General features: G+C 38.5%; 1 long non-coding RNA gene across 1 annotated transcript; it reads left to right on the plus strand.

Annotated features, from left to right (window-relative positions):
* Positions 1 to 14,660: 14,660 nt before the first annotated feature.
* LOC138841344 (uncharacterized) lies at positions 14,661 to 18,897 on the plus strand. Its single transcript, XR_011376397.1, has 3 exons — positions 14,661 to 14,743; positions 15,155 to 15,379; positions 18,094 to 18,897. It is a non-coding gene; the product is annotated as an uncharacterized lncRNA (long non-coding RNA).
* The last annotated feature ends 844 nt before the right edge of the window (positions 18,898 to 19,741 follow it).

The raw sequence follows: 19,741 nt of genomic DNA on the forward strand, positions 1-19,741 counted from the left end.
TTTTTCCAATATTTTATGTGTGTCCCATTCAGATATATTGTTTCTCTAAAATTACTTAAACTCCAGTCTTCTTTAGCTCCTTGTGGCATCTGTACTCTTAATTTTCTATTAACAAAATTTCACCAGTGCAAAACAAGGTTTGGATTTGCACAAATGTTAATGTGATTCCTTTTTCTAAGGTATTGTACTGTTAATTGAAACATCTCTGGTTGTAAGCTTCATTTAAATAAGGGTTTAAATTTGTAAACACTAGTGCACCTGTTAAGAGAAGCATTCTGCATCGATTAAACGCGAGGCAGAGATGGCTGGGAAGGAAATAAAAAGACAGATGCTTTCTGATTAAGAGTGCAATATTTATGACAGTCTGGTAGTCCAAGGCACAGTTCTTCTGTCACTTACCAGCTGTTTCACACAATCCTTGTTCCAGATTGCTCTAGTTACTCCCTGTAGGCCAGGTCAGAGGGCCTCCCTCTCTTAGTATATCAAGAGATCAATTCATAACCTATCAAGCTTCATGCCACAGACAGAAGCTTTGGTTCCTCACTCTGCTTAACCTCATATTTCTTGCTCTTTTGTTTGAAACGTTCTACTTTAAACCAAATTTACCTCTAGAATAGAGCTTTGACATTTAAATAATAATAGGCTGAATGGGTATTATAGCTTTTATATATTCGAAGTCATGATATCATTATTTCTATATCATTTAGTAAATCATAGGTATATATCTAAGTAGCATTAGTGTATTGAAAGTTTTTATTAGCTTTTCCTTACATGCTAGATGGCCTGAGTGACAATTGAGATTCTTTTTTTTTATTGTGAAAATACCGTACAGAGGGGTTACAATTACATGGGCAAGGTAATGAGTACATTTCTTATCAAGCATTGTTGCCTCCTCCTTTGTTTGCTCTTCCCATCCCACTACCCCCCAATTGAGATTCTTGAATCAATATTCAACAGAATGTAGGAAAGTATTTGTGTGTATGCATCCATGTGTGTGCATGCATACGTGTGTGTGTGCATATGTATGTGTGTGACTTTGACGTGGAAAATTTTATGGAGTAAAACCAATAATTTATATTTGCAGATATAGTAAAATACAGCTCAGTAACAAATATATACATATTTTTGATTAAAGTAATAAATAGTTTACATGTTGATGCATCATGCTTTATTCCAAATAGAAGAAGAATTTGTACTTTATTTGGTGATCACTATTTTCTGCTTGGAATTTGCTCCTGTCCCTGTTTAGTTACTAGATATTGTTAGTATAAATGTCAATTATAATAACCAGAAGAGTTCTGCTTCACTCTGTGTTCTACAAGTGATTTGCAGTATATGATAGAATGTGCTCCATACTAAGTGCTAAACATACTTAATCAATGCTACTCACTCTGAGATGAGAATTTCTTGTTTCATTTTTTATTAATTTGCAGGTAGTGCATTCTCACTCCAGTTTGTTTGATTTTCTGGCACTCTCATAGCTGAACCATTCCACCAGTCCAGCTTTTTGCTGGACTGATCCTATGTACCTCAGATTCCTGGGCAGTTAAGATAATAAGCTTGAGCTACTCAATACTCAGATCTTTTCTACTTCAAATTATGCCAACCAGAAAGAAAGGTTCTTTAGGCATGTCTCTGGCCTAGTCTTTGTACTTTATTTTAGCAAAACCACTGAAAAAATTGTACCAAGATACATGGCATTATTATCTCCTGATCAAATTTGCTTCATTTGAGGAAGTTCTTGCCCATTTTTGATCTGACCGTCTAAAATTCTGAAGATTGATTCCCCAAAATAGATTTTGTTTTCTGAATAATATGTACAAATATTTATCATATTAGGAATTAATTTTTATTTAACTTTCATTTATCCACTTTTATTTAACTTTCATTTATCCACTTTTATTTAACTTTCATTTATCCACTTAAATGACAATAATCCCTAATTTATTAATGATCTATTGTTAAATTTATGAAACTTAATTAACAATGAGAGTAAAATTTAATATGAAATATGGAAAGAACTTATTTTACAAAATATAACCATATTTACAAAGACAAAAACAAATAAATTAGAAGAGTGGTTTTGTTTCCCATCTTTGCAAATTTCTTACAAAAGACTTTTGCAAGATGCAGCTGGATGTTTCTGTTTCTGCATCTCCTTTCTGTAATGTCTTGTTTTGGTGAATAAGCAGTTGTGGTAAGTTTCTCTGTCTGATACAGAAATCAATAAAACATAAATATGGAAAAAAGAACTTTGCCTCTTAGTAGCCAACAGCCTAGATTAGGAATTACAGATATAAACCATCAAGTGAGTTACAAGGTAAGAGCATGTTGTTGACTCACAGGCTGAGCAGACAGTTCTCACTCATAAGGATCAAGACTCAAGGATCTCTTCATCTTCCCCTTCAAAGAGTCCTTTCTAAACTTTGTCCACTTCTTTCAGATTCAGGGGTATGATTGCCTGGAGTCTATGAGATCCTTGCATCTACCTATGACCCTTGAATTTAAAATCGATAATTACATAATTTAATTATTACATAAATTAGTGCATAATAAGTAAGAAAAAATAATATTACCTTAAAAAGAAGCATCTAAAGCCAAGAGCTATGGACTCATTCCTGCAATCCTAGCTACCCAGCAATCTGAGATCTGGATGCTAACAGTTCAAGGCCAGCTTTAGTGATGAAAAGTCAGAGGTACTGTGCCTCTCATCTAAAATAAAACCAGGCCAGAAGCATGGCTCAAATGGTAGAATGATACCCAAGCAAATACAATCAGCAAATATTAGACCCAGTACCAAATAACACAAACAAAAATAAGCTTCTAGTTAAAAAAAATATGTATAGAGAAGAGGCAATGTTCAGAGACTGGAGAATTTTAGTATTACTGTAGATGCATTTTGCATCTAATATGAAGTAAAATGCCTTTTATAGTATGTTTATCTTTGAAAGTTCTACTTTAAGTAAAAGGTTTTTTTTATTGGGGGGGCAGTCCTGGGGGCTGAACTCTGGGCCTGGGCTCTGTCCCTCAGCTCTTCAGCTCAAAGGGAGTGCTCTACCACTTGAGCCATAGCGCCACTTCAAGCTTTTTCTGCTTATGTGGGCTGAGGAATCAAACCCAAACTTTGCATTTCAGATATTCAAGTGACTGAATTAAAATATGCAAAAACAAGCTAAAATTAAGCTATTCCAAATATGACCATTTACTTTCATAAATGTAAAATAATGAAGATATAAGCTGAGTGCCGGTGGCTCACGCCTGTAATCCTAGCTACTCAGGAGGCTAACATCTGAGGATCGTGATTCAAAGCCAGCCCGGGCAAGAAAGTCCATGAAACTCTTATCTGTGATAAACCACCAGAAAATCAGAAGTGGCACTGCAGCTCAAGTGGTAGAGCTCTCGCCTTGAGCTGAAGAGCCGAGGGACAGCACTCAGGCCCAGAGTTCAAGCCCAATGACTGACCAAAAAATAAAATAAAATGCAAATATGACACTGGGGCACCTGTAGTTCATGCCTATAATCCAAGCCAATGAGGAGGCTCAGTGCGGAGGATCATGGTACAAATCCACTTTAGGCTAACAAATCCAAGAGAATCGTACCTTTAATTAAATCAATTGGACTTAATTTAATTAATTAAAATAATTAAAAGACAGATATGATGATTATTTGGCTTATTTATTCTTTCTTCAAGAATTGTCCACATTATGTAATAGCTACCAGCTGTCTGTGTGTGTGTGTATGTGTGTGCATTCCATCCTCTGTTTCCTAATTTCATTTCCAAGTTAATTTTGGAAGCTAGAAAACAGACAAATTCTTTTCTTCTAATTCAGTGTTCATGCCAATTTCTTTGAATATTTTTAGATCTACAGACATTTGGAAGAACTAATTTAGAAAACTTCTTTTTTTCAAAACATCGAACTAAAATGTTAAGAACTTTGGTACCAACTTCCTTTAGTAATGAAGTCTAGAAGTCTAGATGGAGGGACTTACCTAGTGCTCACATTTTGAATGAGGGCTGTGGCCACCAATGAAATATCTTGTGCTTTCTTTGCCTTGATACCTTTGTCATTTCTCTTCATTTGTGTCTGGAGTCACAGATTTTCTGGGTTATTTTTCACCATTTACATAAACCAAAGTTTCTAACTTCTGAGGCTTCTTTCCCCCCTCCTCCAACCTCCAACTTGGGCTTCTTTTTTAGATAAGCAAATGTTTCTATATGAACTACAAAGAATGACATGTTTCTTAAGTCCCATAAATGTTAAGACATTTTAAAAAATTCCTCAGATGAAAGCCAAGGACACTGCCATATAATGATCCTTATTACTTCCTAATGAAAGTTCTGACTTTTCTCTAAGTCTCAAGAAAGAGATCATTGTCTTTGGTCTCCTTTTTTATTTTGTTCTTTAAATGGAGAGAGGATTCTACTGGAAGAGAAGAAAGTGTTTATCAGACTTTTGATTTCTTTTTTAAAATTTATTGTGAAAACACTGTACAGAGGGGTTACAAAGGTTACAAGGTAATGAGTGCATTTCTTATCAAGCATTGTTGCCTCCTTCTTTGTTTCCCCTTCCCATCCCTCCCCATCTCCCCAGCCTCCCCACCAAAGTTGTGAAGTTCGTTTTTGACATAATGTCTTGTACATCTCATTGTTGCAATGGGTCCACCTGTATCCCTATTTAAACAATTTGGTTTTTCCGTTCCCCTCCACAAATTATACCAACATCAAATACAGTGAAAACAGGGATTATACCTTGTGGAAGGGACATACAAAGCAACAAAGAAATTATAACTATGTTAGAAACAATCTCAAGAAAGAAAAAACATTTGAATCCTTATCTTGGGGTTCATTTCGCCTAACATCAACTTATCTGACCTTTTCTGCTTGTCTCAGATATATACTAGTAATTGCAAATAAGGGAAACCATGGGACTTATGTTTCTTTGGGCTTGGCTTACTTCACTTAATAATATTTTTTCCAAGTTTTTCCATTTCCTAACAAATGGGGCAATGTCATTCTTTGTGATGGAGGCATAGAATTCCATTGGGTATACATACCACATTTTCTTGATCCATTCATCTACTGGGGGGCATCTGGGTTGGTTCCATATCTTAGCTATGGTAAATAATGCTGCAATAAACATAGTTGTGCTGATAGCTATAGTAGGGTCTTGTTTGCGATCATTTGTGTAAATGTCCAAAAGTGGGATTGCTGGGTCATAGGGGAGCTCTATGTGGAGTGTTTTCAGGAATCTCCATACTACTTTCCAAAGTGGTTGAATAAGTTTACTACAAAGTGTTATCAATAGCTTGCATCTTGAAATTATTCTGGCCCTATTTTCTCTTATCAGAGAGAGCATTTTAAACCTAAATAGTACAGTATTTATGTAGTACTGAGAAGAGGGCAAAAGTGGGAAAGAAGTGGTATCTTTATGTACAAAATGACCTGGGACAAGGGCTGCCTAATCAGCATATCTGAGATTTTAGAAATAAGGATAATGAGAAGTGGGTATCGAAAAGGAGAGTTTTGGCTAGCTGAAATATATCTTTTTGAGTAGGCTAAAAAACTACAGACCATAAAAAGTACAAAACAACAATTAAGCTCTAGAACTTGATGTCCAGTATCCCAAATGATAGATAGTCCCAGTGCAGAAAAGTTAACTTCTTATAGACAGCTGCTCAGAGGCATTAGACTTGTGAAATGTTTGTCATTAAAAAACCTAGAGACCTGAACCAATTATTAAAATGTCATTGGCAATTTCATTCGTAAATTGTGAAAAACTGGGTTTACAAAGTATGGATTTGTAGCTGAAGCTTAGGAGGTACTGTAATACAAGATGAATTTGAAAATTTGTTCAAAGATATCAGGCTTAACGGGAACATTAAAAAAAACAAAACCTAACAAGTTGGCCTATCATGAAGAGTCTTCAAAGGTGTACACATATTCGGTTTAGGTAGTATACTTTTAAGGGAAAATTCACTGCAGAAGACTTTCTAAAAATAGAATACATGGGCTGGGAAGATGGCTCAGTGGTAGAGTGCTTGCCTTGCATTCAAGAGGCCCTCGGTTTGATTCCATAAGCAGAAAAAGCTGGAGGTGTTGCTGCAGCTCAAGTGGTAAAGTGCTCGCCTTGAGCTGAAAAGCTGAGGGACAGCACCCAAGCCCAGATTTCAAGCCCCACCACTGACACCAAAAAAAAAAAAAAGGAATGCATTACTGAATGTGGATGACTGAACTAGATTCTGCTTCCAGTGCTGTCTGCCACCAGCTCCATTTCAGAGCTATGAACACATACATGGTAGTTTGTGTGTTTAGAGCAACAGAGTGTATGGGTATGAGTAGTAAAATGTTTCAAGCAATGCAACATCTTGCATGTTTTTGACAGAGAGGTATTACCCTTTACATGTTTGAATCCTAATCAGAAAATGTAAATTCTAGATTTAAACACTAAAAGGAAAATAGAAAATGTTAAGTATTCAGGTCAACTAACACAGGTTCCTTATATTCTATCATTAGCCATGGTATTTAGGTTCTATCTTGCCAAAAGAAACAATATGTAGACTAATAAAACTACAATATTAGACCAGAAAATAAAATAATTGTGCTGATATTATATTTGTTAAATGAAAGGGTGAGTAAATTCATACAGCAATGTTATTAGTATTTTGATTAGTTTCAAGACACATCTAAACTTTAACCTTTTCTTTCCTCTCCTTTCTCTTCTCCTCCCTTCTCTTCCTTTTCCTCTCTCTTTCCTCTCTTTCTTCCTTCCTTTTTTGCTTCCTTCCCTCCTTCCCTCTTTCCCTCCTTCCCTCCTTCCTTCCTTCCTTCCTTCTTTCCTTCCTTCTCCTTCCTCTTTTTTATTTTTTTGTGTTGTCCATATTTTTACATTTATTTATTTTAAGGAATGTTAATGGTATTTTATTTTATTTTAAAACATGATCATAGTGTATAGTATTGTCATGCCTATTATAATTATTTACTCATAATTAGAAGTTACCATAAAACCATAAAATATTTTATTGACTATTTTTAGACTTGATCATTGTACTTGTCTCTAGTTTGTCTTGATAAATTCCTATCCATAAAGTTTAGATCAAAGTATAAATATTTAAAGCCCTGAAATGTACTGAAAAGAAACCGGCCTCACTGGTTATACATTTCAGAACCTTTATATAGAGATCAAAGTATTCTTTAAAGTCACTCTTACTGAAAGTTAGTGTATATATTTTTTTAAAGTCTACAGATCTGTGTTCCAATCAATTTTATCTTATTTAACTTGCTCAGCTGTAGTTTACTGATATGGATTATTTTTTAAAAGATATTCAATATAAAGTCAGTTTTGAGAAATGAATACATTAGCATAGAACAAGAAATTGAACTTTCCTTTCAGAAATAAAAATTGGAAATATGGCATCAAATTTAACCTGAGGACAAACCAAAAGAGAATATGAATTTGTAATTAATTTACTAGTTAGTGCCAAGATGGCATTCATAAATGATTCTGTTTAAGTTTAGCACTGTTGGAGTGTTTCTGCATACTCACATATTCTTGAGATGTAAGAAGCACTGAAGTGTTTGAAATGTTGAGACTGGAACATAGAAAATGTGTGAGAACCAGCTTGACAGGTGTCAGAGATTTCCTTATGAAAATCTCACTACTTTTCCCCCAAAACTACTGCAAAGAAATAGCATATAGAACTCCTTCAGCAAGGTCAGAACAGATCCTAAGAAAGGGAAGAAAGGGGGAGCTAAAAGTGTGCAAAAATCAAGGTTAATCATTCCAAAGACATAATTTTAACATTACAGATATTTGCTTTTAGTGCTGAACAAAGGTATATGTGTGTGCTTAAGGATGGGTAGTGCGCAGGTTTTTAAGAGACTCAAGACATGATTAGTATCTCTGTCTAGTGAGCATGCCACCCTTCAAAATAGCTTGTGCTATTACTACACTATGATTAACCTGTAATGCAACAGAAAAATAGACTCACACCACATTGCTTTCTATCATTCTCTGAAATCATTTTTTAGAAAGTGCCATAAGAAAAAATTACACTTCAGCTTTGGTAGTTGGGTGGATAGTTCAGTGCGTAAGGTGCAGGTATAGATTATTCGATCTAAATTCTATTCAATACATCTATTTTATTAGTAGATTATATCTGCTTTTCATATATGATGCAATGTAAAACATTTTTTTCAAAATAACAAATGGAATTTAATTTATGTTAAACATAAAACAATGTTGGGTGTAACAATGTTTGACAAGAAATGTCCTTATTACCTTGTTTATGTAACTGTAACCCCTCTGATATCACCCTTATAATAACATAATATTAAATTTTAAAAAAGTCTCTACCTCTCATGCTAAAAAATAACATCAGACCTGAGCACTTAGAGATTTCTTACAATCATTTATAAGGCAAGCGTATATTTGTAAAAAAAAAAAAAAACCAGATTGGGGAAGGTGGAATAAACAGGCATCTTATGGTAACAGGAAAGTAATTTCATCTTTTCTTCCTTAAGAATATTAATCATAACTCTTCAGGATACTATACCATTTGCAAAGAACAGATAAAGCAATGATATAATCCATAGTCCTCAAGGGATTTATAATCTCATTAGAGCATCCAAGCATAAGCATAAACAAATATATGGCAATAAAAAGAAGCCAAGGCTCAATGCCAAGAGATTTCTGTAGACAGTAAGGTTATCTGTGGCATATCAAACAGAGTGGTGCATTTAAATATAAATGAATATTTAAATGTACCTACAGTTATATCTATTTTAAAGTTCCTTGGATAGTACAGATACATATACTGAAGATAAAATTATCTTGAGTAACAAGAAAAAAAATGAAGCTATGTCTATCCAGTGATAACTTAGAGATAGTGGTTTCAGATAAGCAGGTATTTAAGTGTTCAAACCACTCTCCAAAAATGATGTCGATTACCTTTGTATAGTAATCAGAGTGAGTTTCTAGTATCACCCAGGTAGAATCCATTTTTAAAGACTTCTGTTGGAAGTGGCACTGTGGCTCAAATGGTAGAGTGCTTGCCTTGAGCTGAAGAGCTCAGGGACACTCAGGTCCAGAGTGCAAGTTCAATGACTGACAAAAAAAGACTTTCATATATAATAACATATTTATTTCAAAACTTAGACTTGTATTAATACCACTCACCAGGAACATTGTTATAAACACCTCAATCTAAGTGTTGATTTGGATTTATTTTCTGATGCTGGTACTGGGCTTTATAAGCATGTTTGCTGAGCTTTTTCTGTTGAGGCTGATGCTGTAAAAATTGAGCCATACTTCTACTTCCCAACCTTTTAATGCTTTATATTATTGTTTGCTATTTTCATTTCTCACTCAAGTCAGTTTTTAGAAGTACTGCTATTGACAGTACTATGTAGTTGAGTTCACTTTTCCCCTTAAAGACTTTGTATCATGGCCACCAATTAATTGCTAATAATTACTACTCATTCATGCCATTCAGCATTCTTTCACATCTAGTCCTTGTTGCTTTTTACCAACCATATCATCCTCTACATTACTTGAAAATGGTTGTCTGAACAACTTTCCATGTTTGCTGTGAACGATTCTTTATGGTACCATAAATAAATACTACTATCTTTTTCTTCTTTTTTTTAATGCTAGTACTGGGGCTGAACTCAAGGCCTAGGTACTATCCCTTAGCAGCCATGTTTTCCCCCAAAGCTGGCCCTCTACCTACCATTTGAGTTACAGCTCCACTTCTGGGTTTTGGTGGTTGATTGGAAATAAAGAGTTTCATGGACTTGCTCAGGCTGGCTTTAAGCTCCAATCTTCAGATCTCAGCCTCCTAAGTAGCTAGGATTACCGTGAAGATCCATTTGTGTCTGGCTATAGTCTTTCCTCTTTCCTGTTGTCTTTAGCATTCTCATGACATTTAAGAGGGCAGTAATATGAAGTTAATTGAGTTCTTTTTTTCCTAATAGTTCACTGAGGGTTGATGATATTTTTCCTAGTCCTTTTATATACTGCATATGTGCCCAGAGTCTAAAAAGACAAATAGTTCAAATTGTTTATTGAGATAGATTTAGTGCATAATTTTTAGTCTGTTAAGGTTTTGGATATCTATAACAGAGAACCAGAAATCAGATGTTTTAACAACAAAAAAAATTACCGTCTCTGTCCAGAGACTACAAGTTCAAGGTCAAGAGGTCACCAAGTAAGGCTGGTTGCTTCTGAGGACTTGGAAGACAGTGGCTTTAGAGTATTCCTTGCTTTTATAAAGCTTTTTTGGTCTGTTGCAGGATAATTTCCATCAACGCATTTTTTTACCTTCATCTAGCTGCCTAAATTTTCTCTATTAATACTACCTTAAATATTTTATTGTAAAATTCTCCTTTGATATCTCAGCTTGAAGACTTTACTCCTCAACAGAGTCTATTTTTGGATGAGGTGAGCCCAATTCACAATGATGATGTTGATGCAATAATATAGATCAATGGCTATTGAAGAATTTAGTTTGCAGGTTATTTCCTATGTTGCTATTTTTTCTCTTCCTGAAGTGCTCCTATGACCCTATAACATGCCTATAAAATGTCTTACTTTCCTATTTTTCCATACCCCTCTTTTAGCATAGACTTAAGAAACACTTGACACCAAGTTTCAATCTTGTTTTACAAAGAGCTTGAGTGATTTGAGTCAAGAGGATCTAACAAACTACTGAAACATTTCCAAGTTTCATACTGTGTATTTGTTTATGTTCCAGTTAGCCTGGTTCATGGCTCTGAATGATTATCTAATCACATTGCTACACAATATTGCAAAGTAGACAACTGCATAAGTTTTCCTTGATCGGTCATCATGGAAAATAGAATCTTGATTCGATGTGGTTCCAGATGGTGGTTTGCTTACAATAGTTCAGATTTAATCATGGTCATTATAAAGGAAATGCAAATAAATTATACAACCTTTGTGAGAATTTTTATGTTATGTGCAACTACAGGCTTTCATTAAAGGCATTGTAGAGACAAAAGTAGATTTTCTTTAGGATTTAAAAAAATATTTCTGTTATCTTCACCGTATGAATAATTTAATTTTTAAAACCAGTACCTCATAGTTTTGATTGTTATTTACTTGCTGTTCATTGCTTTGAGCATGTCAAGATGCAATATTTTTTTCAGTGTTCTTAAACCTGCTCTCCAGAAACATGACAAGTGGGTTAAGATTATTACTAGCATTGTCAATTTTTTCTGAGAAAATATTTTTAGTATATATTAGTATAAAATCTCTGTAGTTTAAAAATTATTTATATAAATTCAGTATGCAACATTTTATGCTAGCTGTCCAGAATCCTGCTCTGTATGACTTACAGAACATTTATTTTTACCACTGAAGTCATAAAAGTTGTTTTCCATATCCTCTGTCAAACTTAACTACAGGCAAAAAGCAGTAAGAAATTACCTGTCAAGGGTATAAAGTTAACCCCCCAAAATCAATGGCTTTTCTGTATGCCAACAAAAAGTATGCCAAAGAAAAGTGTGGCTGAATTTAGGAAAGTAACTCCATTTGTAATAGCCCCACAAAAAATAAAATACCTAGGAATTAACTAAACCAAAGAAGTGAAGGACCTCTATGATGAAAACTTTAAAATCTTGAAAAAGGAAATCAAAACAGAACTTAGAAAATGGGAAAAACTCCCATGCTCCTGGATTGGAAAGATTAACATCGTGAAAATGGCAATACTTCCCAAGGCTATCTACAAATTCAATGCGATACCTATCAAAATTCCAACCTCATTCTTCAAGGAAATAGAAGAGGCAATCCAAAAATTCATATGGAACAATAAGAGACCCCGAATAGCAAAAATGCTCCTCAACGGAAAGAACACTGCTGGAAGAATATCAATACCAAATTTCAAACTCTACTATAAAGCCATAGTAATCAAAACAGCTTGGTATTGGCATAAGAACAGACCTCAGGACCAATGGAATAGAATTGAAAACCCAGAAATGAACCTACAGACCTATAGCCATCTAATCTTCGATAAGGAAGCTAAAACAATAGAATGGAAGAAAGACAGCCTCTTCAGTAAATGGTGCTGGCAAAATTAGCTAACAACTTGTAGAAAACTAAAGCTAGATCCTTATATATTACCTTGCACCAGAATCAACTACAAATGGATCAAAGACCTCGAAGGCAAAGCAGACACTCTGAAAACATTACAGGATGGAATAGGAGAAACCCTAGGTCTCCTTGGCTCAGGCCGAAATTTTCTGAATAGAGACTCTGAAACACAACAAATCAAAGAAAGGTTGGACAAATGGGATTGCATAAAGTTGCAGAGCTTCTGCAAGGCAAAGGACATAGCTAGCAAGATCAATAGAAAGCCCACCGATTGGGCGAAGATCTTTAATAGCCATACAACAGACAAGGGTCTCATATCTAGAATATACCTGGAACTCAAAAAATTAAATCCCCCAACAACAAATCTTCAAAGAAACAACTGCCCAATAAATAAGTGGACTAAAGACTTACAGAGAAACTTCTCTGAAGAAGAAAGAAGGATGGCCAATAGACACATGAAGAAATGCTCAACCTCCCTAGCCATAACAGAAATGCAAATCAAAACAACATTGAGATACCACCTCTCCCCAGTTAGAATGGCTAAAATCAAGAACTCTAATAACAACAGATGCTGGAGGGGATGAGGACAGAATGGAACCTTATTGCATTGTTGGTGGGAGTGTAAACTTGTTCAACCAGTTTGGAAAGCAGTATGGAGGTTCCTCAAAAGACTCCACATAGAGCTCCCCTATGACCCAGCAATCCCACTTTTGGGCATTTACCCAAATGTTTACAAACAAGACCACACTAAAGCTACCAGCGCGACTATGTTTATTGCAGAATCATTTACTATAGCTAAGATATGGAACCAACCCAAATGCCCCTCAGTAGATGAATGGATCAAGAAAATGTTGTGTATATATATATACACAATGGAATTCTATGCCTCCATCAGAAAGAATGGCATTGCCCCATTTGTTAGGGAATGGAAAGGCTTGGAAAAAATTATATTAAGTGAAATAAACCAGGCCCAAAGAAACATAGGTCCCATGGTTTCCCTTATTTGCAATATCTAGTATATGTCTGAGTCAAGCAGAAAAGGTCAGATAAGGTGATGTTAGGGAAATGAACCCTAAGATATGTATTCAATTTTTTTTCTTTCATGCAATTGTTTCTAACACATTTATAAGATGATTTCTTTGTTGCTTTGTATGGCCCTCCCCCACAGTATAACCCCTGCTTTCACTGTATTTGATGTTGGTATAATTTGTAGAGGTGAAGGGGAAAAACAAATCATTTAACTAGGGATACAGGTGGAACCATTGCAACAATGAGATATACAAGTAGTTGTGTCCAAAACGAACTTGACAACTTTGGTGCCGGGGGGGGGGGGGTGGGAGGGAGGATGAGCAGGGATGGAGGATGAGAAGGGATGGGAAGGGGAAACAAAGGCTACAATGCTTGATAAGAAATGTACTCATTATCTTGCCCATGTAATTGTAACCACTCTGTACAATATTTTCATAATAAAAAAAAAAACCTGTGAGATATCTTGCCAGTGCTAGGTCATGCCTGCAATCCTAGCTACTCAAGAGACTGAGATTTGAGGATAGCAATTGAAAGAATGTCCAGACATGAAAGTCCATTAGATACTTATCTCCAATAAACCACCAAAAAACTACAAGTGGCACTGTGGCTCAAGTGGTAGTGTGCTAACCCATAGCTGAAGAACTGAGGGACAGCGCCCAGGTCCAGAGTTCAAGCTCCATGACCTATATATATATATATATATATATATATATATATATATATACATACATACATATATATATGTATGTATGTATGTATACATATATACATATATTTATATGTATGAATAAATGACCTCTCAAGTAGAATAAACTTCAGGTCCATAAAATCGGAGTCTGCTTCTGAGATACTTATATTTCATATATGGTTTTTATTAGAACAGTTATATTAAAATTTGACACAACTGTACTAAAGATATAAAAGCAAATTACTTTTTTTCTGACCTGTGAGGGACAAATAAAGATTGAAAAAAAAACATGAAAAAAAAGTTACAAAGAAGCACAGGAAACCATACAAACTAGGAACAGAAATGAGAATGACAGATCTGGATAAAACTATCATTTAATCCTGGGTGTCTGGTCTCTTCTCATTTAGAAGCTGAGTTGAGTCATTACAAAGTCTCCAATCTCAGGGTAGGTTGTAATTAGATATAGACCATGTTAAGTGAAAAGGGCAGTGTTTTCACTTCTGCCCAAGGATAGGCTCCACTGAGAGATGTCCCCACCGTGGCCATCCTAGAATGCCTAGTCTCCAAGTAGGACAAGGGCCATTGGCCAATGTCCTCGTGGTCCTCACATGGTTGCCATGGTAGCAGTAGAAGCATCTGTGGATGGGCCCAGAATTCCTTGACAATGATCCTCCTGGCCCAAGTGCATAACTGCCGGTGGGTTTGCCCTGGGCTCTGATTGGCCCATTTTCTCACTGATGTCAATGGCCTGACTTCTGATTGGTCCAGTTCCTCCTGATGTCACAGGCCATTGTGAGGTATGCCCAGCAGGATACATAAGAGGCAATTGCCCTCCAACTCTGTCAGTTACAGCACTGGGAGCTTTTCCTTGGTGACCCGCTGGACTAAGTCAGAGCTACTTGGTTGCTTTCTTTGGGTATGGGGGTTGTGTTTGTCTTGTTTGGGTTTGGGGATTTCATTTACTAGTCTGGGGGTTGTATTTACTTGTTAGTTTACCTTTTCGTAAGATTTATTAGTTGGCAACTTCATTGAGATCATCTTAGGTAATAGTTAAGCTTGATCACTTGTCATCTCAGCTGAAAGATGGTAATGTACAACAAAGTCTCCTTTAGCTCTTCCCCCAAGAAGGAGTTGATCACTGTACAACTTGACAGAGATCATCGACTATGGCTGCTATGGCTATGTCAATCTGGCCCATCACCGCCTCACAGACACCACAGTGGTGGTCAAAGTTCTCTGAAAGAAAGAGCTGGAAAGCCATGAGATAGAAAATGAGGTGGCCTTTGTGAAAACTGTACGTCACCCACACATCATCTGATTATTCCAGGTGATGGAGAATGAAGACTGTGTGTACCTTGTCACTGAGCTGGCCACTCGGGGTCATCTCTTGAGGTGGATCAAAAAATCCTCCTCCAGCTACCTTTTAGAGTTTGAAGCCAGGAGGCTATTCAAACAGATCACGAGTGCTGTTGACTACCTTCATGAGAATGGAATTGCACACCTAGACCTGAAGGCCAACAACATCCTATTGGATGCCAATCTCAATGTCAAGGTCAGTGAATTTGGGCTGAGTGACAGGGTGACCTACACAAATGTTCCTACACAAAATGTTCGATGGGTACCAGGTGGACATTTGGGACTTAGGCGTGCTATTGTATGTGATGACAATGAGAAAGTTCCCATTTGAGGGGAGTAATATGGCTGACATAGGGTTACAAGTCCTAGAGGCCAGTACACTGTTCCCCTTCACCTATCTGCAAAGAGACAAGATCTCCTTTCTAAACTGCTGACTGTGGACTTCAATCTGAGGCCTGCTATTGAGGAGATAATGGAACACCCATGGCTGGCTCTAGGTGTGGGATTTGGCCTGCTTCCTGATGAGCCACTGCCTGGCAAGCTGGATCGCATTGTCAGAGTCATGTGTGACATGGGGTACAATGTAGCTGGCATTGAAAAGGCAATCCAGGACAGAGAATTCAATGAAGCCATGGGCACCTACCTGCTCATCCAAGAAAACTTAAAAGAGAATGCCAGAATTGTGGAATCAAAACTGATGCTTTTGGATAGTCCATCTGGCACAACTCCTGAGGACAATCCCACCACAACTCTCCCTCCACAAAGGAGAGCCAGCTTTTTTGCAGGACATAACGCCTTCAGCTTGTCCTCAGAATTTCAGTTACACAATGATGATGATCAGTTACCTCTCAATAAAACCCGAAGTGCCAGTCTGCTTGTCTTTCCTCTCTACTCCCTGCAGAGCTACAGTTCCAGCTTAATGTTGGGCCAGGATTCTTTTAGCTGCTTGACAGAATGGAGCATTCACACTCAGTGGAAAATGCCCTTCCCTCTGGGCAGCCTTAGGGGGAGGCCACAGCCCCCAGGTGGAATATTAGACAGGGCTGGAGGAGGGTGGCTAACAGGATAGTCACCATATTTCGCAGAATCTGCTGCTGTGTGAAGGCCCCAAAGTAATGTCCACAGATTGAAAGTAAAGCTGTCCCAGAGAAAGTGGTGCAGAACTCTGAAACAGCACAATTGAAAACCACCAAACTCAGACTTTCAGGGTGACTCTAACTGGGTTGTGGAAAATCTGAGAGGTGTGGATTTGAAGAGCTGCAGGAGGAGAAGGAGTCATGCAGAAAGTTCACACTGCAGAAGTCTCTGGCCAGCATGGCCAGGTTGTGTGACAAGTGCTAGGGGATTCTCCAGCTGGGATTCCTTCCCAAGAAAGGACACTGCACTGGCTTTCCAATGCTAAAAGATAAGCTGAAAGGTGATCTCAAGCTGCCTGTACTTTCTGAGCTGGCTAATTCCACATCGATCCCTTACTTGAGTATTGTCACTTCATTGAACAACCTTTCACATTTGTCCCTTGAACACTAAAGATGCTTTTGTCCCAAATGCTGCAGCAGGTCATCATCTCACCTTTTATGTATGTTGCTTGTCTGCCTATTTACTTTCTAGTTCATTTATTTAGGTTTAAAGTGAGACCCTTGATGCTATAGGAGCCCATGGATCTGAGGGGCAAGAGGCATCCTGGACTCTGCTTCTCTTTCAGCAGTCTTCAGGTGAAAGGGTACAACTCCTGAGCACACTAGGTACACTGGCTGGGTTGGAACATAAGAGCAAATCTTCACTGGGAATGGAGAGGGACCTGTCTCCATTCACCCCATACACTGTCAGTGGTTTCTGCCCCAACTTTCCTCCTATTCAATGCAGTTTTCTGTGGGTGTGATTTCTATCTAAACCTCATCATTATCCCAACATAATACCATCATCCAAGAATCCCTTATTTCAGACTTGTTTATTTGCTCACAGTCAAAGAGACCCTATTACCTAGACAGGTTGTTTGATTTGCAACTTCTCCCCCTCCCCAGGAGCCCCCATTTTCTTTAAGGGGAACCAGAATGTTGGGTTAGCTGTGTTTCAAATAAGAGAACAGTCTGAACAACCAGAGTTCCTGTTAGACTGGCAAAATATATGAAGTAGAATGATACCCCTTCCTTCAAGGTAGAGGTGAAGAAACCTGTGAAGGAGCAGGATTCCTGAGAAAGTATGGAGATACAGTGGTGCCTGTGGATGGATGCCTGGGTGGGCTTTGCTAGTGGGTGGACCTTGGCTGGGCTGACTGTTTCTGAGCATGAGCAGAAACTCGGTAAGATTGGATGTGGCCCTCGACCACTGCGTTATATGTGTTGGCTCAGCTACCGGGGGGGGGGGGGTTTAACAAGGGAGTGATGGGGAGCAGTTGGGCACACGTGGCCTTTGCTATTTGTGCTCTGAGTCAATAGGCTGAACCTGCAGAGCACACATGACATTTGTGGAAGGAAGTGAGCTGGAGCTCCTGGTAAATCAGATTCAGCTCAGGGCCATTTGGGAAGCAAATCTCCCCTCAAAGAATGAGATGGGATTCTGGTGGGCCAAAAGGAGGGGCCAAAGGACAGCCCAAGGAGGGCCAAAAGAGGGTAAAGGATGGGCACCTTATTGAAAGACAGGACTGACACTGATGCTGTATTACAACTCAGAGGAGGATGGCCAGGAAAGGAACTGAGGAATCCTGAACTCCACATGGACCAGTGTTTAGTGAAGAGGGTGGGTGGGGAGGGAAGTACTGTGAATTTCCTTGATTTCTCAATGCTTTTTCTTTTCTCTCCATGTTTGTTTGTTGTGTGTTTGTGTCTGTGCACCTGTACTGGCTCTGGGACTTGAACTCAGTGCTTTTCTCTCTGTCTCCTTTACTCTCTCTCCTTATCTTCCCCTTCTCAGCTCTCCACCCCATTCCATCTACCTTCCCTACTTTTCTTTCTCCCTCTTACATTCCTCGTATTCTTCCCCTTTCATTCTTCTCTCTCCTCTTCTCTTCCTATTTCCTCCTCCTGAAATCTTCCTGTTCCATTCGGTCTCCCTCTCTTCCTGCTCTTGAATCAGTCTCTGACAATGTTTGTTTCTCTGTCTCTCCTCTCTCTGTCTCTCTCTTTCTCTCTTTCAGTTTGTATGGTCATAGCTGGTTCTCTACCACTTGAGTCATACCTCCCGGCTTTCATTTCTCTAGTTAATTGAAGATGGAATTTCCTAGAATTGCTGTATCTGTAATCTTACAGGTGAACTTGTGGGATAGCTAGGATTACAGGCAAAAGCCTCCAGCATCAGGCAAACACATTAGACTTTGTTAGTTTGGTGTAGCAGAGGTTGTTTTCTCAGTTATTATGAAAGGGATTTGTGTACTTATGTAAGGGACAGCTGTGTGAGGGACACCTTACAAATGGTTGTGGAAGGAAGGGGGTGGTGGCATAGTGTGCAAATGGACAGGGAGGAAGGGACATGTGCACTGCACAAAGGGTCAGCGCTGAATGTTCTATTTTGGTAGAGATTCTGGGAGTCTCCTGAGAGGCCCCCAGCTGACACCCGCTTCCCCAGAGCACAAGGTTGTGGGCATGATGCTTCCTTTCCCCTGGCAGTTCCAAGGGGAAGTGTCTAGGCCTCATGGAAGAGTAGACCCTAATTTTTCTGCTGAGGAAACTGGCATGCTGGGGGAGCTGATGTTCAAATATTCAACTATTCTTTTTTTGTGGGGGGGGTCCGGTCGTGGGGCCTGAACTCAGGCCTAGGCACTTTCTCTCAGCTCTTCAGCTCAAGGCTAGTGCTCCACCACTTGAGCCACAGCACCACTTCCGGCTTTTTTCTTTTTGCTGAGGAATCGAACCCAGGGCCTCATGCATGCAAGGCAAGCGTTCTACCACTGAGCCACCTTCCCAGCACAAATATTCAACTATTCTAAATGTCACATCTCCATTTTAGGAATCACAAAGTGAATGAATTAAAATAAATTCCCTTCCTTTCACCTAGAGGTGGTGAAGGAACAGGAGACCTGAGAAAGCATGCCTATATAATGGTGCCTGTTGATGGACCCTGTCTGAGCTGACTGCCTTCCCACATGAACAGAAATCCGGTGAGAGTGGATGTGAGCCTTCATCACTGTGATGTTTGTTTTGGTTCAGCCAGGGCACTATATTTGCACAGAGAGTCAGTGCTGAGGGCCCATGCTGCCCTTGGGTGACAATGTGGGATGGGGAGGACTTGGGCACAGCAGGCCTTTGCTATGAGGGGACTGGACTCAGAGGGCTGAGCCTGCACTGCATAATGATGAGATTTGCAGAAGGAAGGCTGTGGCTCCTTGTAGACCAGTGGTGCCGCTCAGGGGTATTTAGGGAACAGAACTCTTCTCAAAGAATGAGATGGGTTTCTGGTGAGAGAAGCAGTGAGGCCAGAGTGGTCATATAGCAGGCATCTTGGTGATAGACAGTGTTGACATTGATGCTGAAGGAGAGCTGAGAGGAGGAAGCTAAGGACTCTTGTACTCTGGATGGAACCATCTTCAGTGAAGAGGAGGGTGGGCAGGGAAGTAATGTTGATT

The sequence above is a fragment of the Dipodomys merriami genome, unplaced genomic scaffold (genome assembly GCF_024711535.1).
Source record: "Dipodomys merriami isolate MVZ:Mamm:240054 unplaced genomic scaffold, mDipMer1.0.p SCAF_3168, whole genome shotgun sequence".
Lineage (NCBI taxonomy): Eukaryota > Metazoa > Chordata > Mammalia > Rodentia > Heteromyidae > Dipodomys > Dipodomys merriami.